Genomic DNA, 5710 nt, shown 5'->3' on the forward strand with positions numbered 1-5710 from the left:
GGGGGGGGGGGCAAATTTACATTAAATAATATTAAAAATTGCTAATAATATTAAGAAAATAAATATTTAATAAAAAAAAAATTGAACAAGTTATTCTGGTGCGCCAAAATATTGGTTTTCCGGACCTCTAAAGGTTAAAACAGATTTCAAGTAATAATTGTTAATACGGACTTTAGATGTTTCTCGTACCAAAATACGAGGAACTACGAGGATTCTTCCGGGCTATCACGTAAAATAAGCGATTCTACTTTCGACAGTTTCGAATAACTTGACGTCTTTGAGACTTTGTCTTGTTGATCGCACCCGTTCATCGAAGATGCAGAGACATGCAAATATGTCCGTTCGTAATTCTCGCGGTGACTGTGTCGTTTGTCAAATAGAAATACACGTGTAGAAAGTGACTTGGACGAAAGCCAAATGAAGCCGCGCGTAGCTCCAGTTAAGCACTCAGAAATCGTACGTAATTAATTCCGAGCAAGTGGAAAAATAGAAGAGGTGTCGCTTGGCCGAGCTTTCGCGAAGCGTCGCGATCGAACTCCCTATGACACACTTTCCCGTCGCACCTGCTAAGAAATACTCCTGTTTTTGTCCTATTTACAATTTCTTAGAACAACACTCTTATTTATATTTTTATTTTATCTACAATTTTGTAGAAAAGCTATTAACCTCTTAGCTACGGCAGGACTTTCCGCGGAGCTGTATCTCTGTACGGCAAAGTTCAACACAGACTGCGCGGAAACAATACAACATTGCGATTTGTGTTTAGTAATGCTTTTCACTACGCAAGTATATTAGAATACAGTTTTAGATGAATAAATTATAGTATATTAGAAATAAGAATGAGCCACTATATAGTGGCGTACCGTTCAAAAAGATGATATACGCGAAAGCCATTATAGTGGCGTACAGTACCTAAGAGGTTAAAAACAGTGTATTCTTTTCTAACAAATATCGTGCTGTATAGCAATGAGACAGAGTGTCCGACGATATCTAATCGGAGCGACAAATATGAATGTGATATGTTCCGCGAGGTTTATTCGTCTCGTCTTCGGGAGAGCCGCCACGTCTTTCTTTTATTTGAGACTCCACTGAAATTGTAGACGACGACGCTGACGAGACGAATAAAACTCGCGGAACATATCACATTCACATTTGTCGCTTCGATTAGATATCGTCGGACACTCTGTCTCATTGCTATGCAGCACAGTATTCGTTGGAAAAGAATACACTGTTTTTAATCTTTTAGGTACTGTACGTCACTATAGTGGCTTTCGCGTATATCATCTTTTTGAACGGTACGCCACTATATAGCGGCTCATTCTTATTTCTAATAAATTATAATTTATTGATCTAAAACTGTATTCTAATATACTTGCGTAGTGAAAAGCATTACTAGACACAAATCGCAATGTTGCATTGTTTCCGCGCAGTCTGTGTTGAACTTTGCCGTACAGAGATACAGCTCCGCGGAAAGTCCTGCCGTAGCTAAGAGGTTAACGATAGCTTTTCTACAAAATCGTAGATAAAATAAAAATATAAATAAGAGTGTTGTTCTAAGAAATTATAAATAGGACAAAAACGATAAGTAAGTGTAAATGAAAAATGTGATCTCTCTCTTGATGCAGTTATTCAATATTTAGTTCTTCATTACTAAAACTTCAACTTTGTGCGATACACGTAAAAATCTCCTGCCAACACATATATATTTCGCGAAACGAAAGATATTTTTGAAAAAAATAACGAAAAAATGTAGATAAGCATAAGTAACAATAAATGTGTAAATAAAATGCTATATCTTAATTCGATCAGTTATAAAATCGTAGATCTGTATTGTGTGCTAAAACTTTAACTTTGTTTTGCGGAAAGCAATAATTTCCTGCTAAAACATATAGTGTTCCGGCTTAATTTTACAATTTCTCAGGAAGGTGTAAAGTGGATTGAGGTGAACACAAAAGTTCTATATCGTTATTCGCAATAACTATCGAGATATTAATTACAGAATAATTATAAATGATGACGCTCGATATGGTAAATGAGTTGTAGTGACGACATCTACCATCACGTCCTTATACATTAGATCAAACTTAACAAAAAAGTGCTCTACCATTTTGCAAATTGTCACGTAGATTTTTAGTTATTAATTATAGAAGATTAGTGCATTATCGCGCAAAATCGGGCAACAATCATGCAAAAGTCCAATACAGTTGTACAAAAATCGCAATAATGATCGAGATATTAATTGTAGAAGATTTATGTGAATGATCACGCAAAAACAGGTCTAAAGAATAGATATATTTAGTTGACATGCTGTCTTTGTCTGAGGTTCGTTGATTAATTGGTGCCATTGTCATATTATAGCTAAAAACATTGACCTGAATACGCATCCTATGTTTGTATGCTTTGCTCTGTGTGTTGTAAACTCTTTCGATAAAAATATCTCTAAAAATGACTCATCAGCTTTCTGATTAGTAACAAGGCACTTTTAGAAACATTTTTATAAAAGAGAGCTCAGAATACGAGCGTATGTTTTTAGCTAGATTAGTACCAATGTAAAGTGAGACAGCCTTATAATCCATATATATCACATTTCCACATAAAAGAAGAAGTGCAATTAAGTCGAATAAACCGTATACTTTATCTCAATTCGCTCGTTTTTACGAGTGATTATGAAATCGAGCTGAGATATCTTGTACGTGCTTTAGTCTTACACTGCTCAGTTACTGAGAAAAAAAAAATCCGTGATAAACTCTCAACAAACATACGATATAGTATCGAATAAAATACTTTCTCAAGATAACACATTTTCGTTTCTCGCATTTATAAGAAACGAAAATTAAGTTTAAATTAATTTTTAGAGTACCGGGAAAGCCACTTTTGTGGCATTGCACAAATCTCAAAATTCTGCGTCATGTGTATGTTACTTATATTGAAAAATGTTTAAGAAAAAAAAAACACTTTTTTAATGAAAACATGCCGACAGCCTAAAGATTAAAATCTTAAACTAAGCGGAAATATTCGAAACAAAAGCATCTTGTTCCGATAGGAACAGGAGAAGATTGCCGGATAGATAACAATATAATGATTAAATCAATCGAATATCATCTCAAAGATAAGTATGAATTTATCCGATTCCCTCGGATAAGAAATGCATCGTATCTACTGAATTATCATTGTTTACCTTACGATAATAAATGTTACTAGGAAGTACTTAACATGTCTACTGCGGACAAGATAGAATCTGGCAACAGAATTTTAAAAACATATACTTGTTTATTTTGGAGACACGTATTTGTTTATTTTATGGAATATTTCAGCACTCGTCTCGATACTACTTCTTTTTTAAGCGTTTTTTTTAAAGAGTATAATTACGAAAATGACAATGCGTAAATTTCATGTAACTGCGAAGAGATAACCGATGCGCAATATTCACAATCGGTATCTAATTATTTCCTTACATCTCCAATGAAAACAACAAAGGCATTATAGAATGGCACTGGAAAATAAAGTCAACCTCTACGCTTCTTGACGAATGATGAAAGCCATAACAACATATCGAGTAGCTGCTGTGCTAGGCAAGTAAACAAACAAAATTACGGTCACATCTGTTGAGCAATACGTGAGACATGCGGTACACTTTCTCGAGATTCGAGATAATAAAAGCGAACACTCAAAGAAGAAATTGTTCGGAAATATAACGTAGAATTTGACTAGTCAATCGGTACCCGCCAAGTAAAGCCAGCTGAAGACATAAAAAAAAATATATAAAACAATTTTACAAATGAATTGTAAAGATCAAAACAACGTACTGATAACTGACCGAATAATTACATCGAGTTGACAAAATTACTTAAAATTTTTTCAAAATGGAAAAATTAATAATCCTTGTTCCTACCCAAATAGCAAAGAAAATCCTAAAAGAATTCATGTTTATGTCACCAACTCTAAATTCTCTTTTTCAGAAAAAAAGCTCTAAGTTCTTTTTATAAAAAGAATTCTTTTTGATCTGAAAAAGAATTCAAAATTGGTGACATAAAAATGAAATGTCTCATGAATACTTTTTTAATTCTCTGTACTAACTTGGGCTAACTTATTCAATATTTCACTGCTAATTTAAGTATACATGTGTATTAATTGATCTAATACTCAAGATTCTCTGATTATTGATTCCGATTACTCCTAAAACTTGATTGGAGTATCCCGAAGAGGATACCAACCTCGAGACGCCCCGCAAAGGTCGAGGCTGCAAGCGTGGCGAGTTAGCTATTGAGAAAAGAAATCAAGGGTGGCGTTCACGAACGAAAGGGCGAACGGGGTGCGAAGGGTAGCGGCACGCGATTCGGCGATTTGCACATTTGCACATTTGCGAGCGTCGTCGACGGAAATAAATTCACCTATTTGTCTTGCTTCGCGGTAGTTTGCGTTTTTAAGCGGATTTGATATCCGGACTTGCGTGCGTTCGAAGGCAACGTATTAACCCAGATTTCTCGCATTTGTGTTTCTCGAAGAAATATCGAATGGCTGTGGTCTTTTAGGACTACGAGGAGACAGGGTGGAGGGAATGAAAGTTGGAACGAAATAATATATCATGTTCTTTTACGTTCTCTTATGTTCTCTTTGAACGACGCACGCGACCTTACGCACTCGGTATCTTCAATTTAACGATATTTTTGTGAATTTCACGAATGGAGAGGTCATTATATTCACGTATATTGCAGAAAATGTCAGCGAACGTTGTCTTCAAAGCGGAGTTTCTTATTTACTGAAAATTAATAAGATCATCGGTCGAATCATTGTTGAAAAACTGATGATAGCATACATCAATTTCTCTTATTACTCTAACTACTATAACTTTTATTACTGTAACTACTGACTCTAATTATTAAGAAATGATGAATTAACTTAATTTAGTGTCACAAATTGGTGAAATAATTTTAATTTACTGTTAAAATCTTTCCTCGTCTTTTTTTTGATATAATCGCGAATGTTATAAAAACATTATATCTCCGGATAATCTAAATAAACAAGAATGCGCTATTTTTGCACATTGACCTTGTAGCTTTGAGATGATAAGATTATAAGCATGAATGTAAGATATTTATTTTAGAGTAAGAAACTAACATACGGAGAGAATGTTATAATTCTTTTTCTCATATCAATTTTTTTCAATTTATATCCATTTTTTCCATGTTCCTAATGCAAGAATCAATTGTTCGTAAGGTCCATCTTGCTAAGAAACACAGTAAATTTCGTTAGAAATATAGCAAATTTTTTCATAGCACATTTTAATTCCTAGAATATAAATAACACATATAAAATGAAAACACAATAAATAATTGCTACAGAATGTCGATCTGTTTCTCGATTGCAAAATACTATATAGTAATTTTTACTATAAAATTCTCTCTATATATAATAGGAGGCGATGGCTAATCAACCTATGCTGTTATGTAATTATTATATTTATCTCGAAACATTTGGAAACTGGTAGATTCGTGTACATTAGTTAATTGATGCATTAGTTTTAATAATATAGGCTCCTTTTGTTTCGAGGGAACCTCTCGCGGAGAGAGATCTATTTCATAATAATTCTCACCGTTTAGACTCTGTGTGTGTGCGCGCGTGCGTGCGTGCGTGCGTGCGTGCGTGCGTGCGTGCGTGCGTGCGTGCGTGCGTGCGTGCGTGCGTGCGTGCGTGCGTGCGTGCGTGCGTG

The sequence above is a fragment of the Odontomachus brunneus genome, unplaced genomic scaffold (genome assembly GCF_010583005.1).
Source record: "Odontomachus brunneus isolate Ranch 3 - 2012 unplaced genomic scaffold, Obru_v1 Obru_scaffold_108, whole genome shotgun sequence".
Classification (NCBI taxonomy): Eukaryota; Metazoa; Arthropoda; class Insecta; order Hymenoptera; family Formicidae; genus Odontomachus; species Odontomachus brunneus.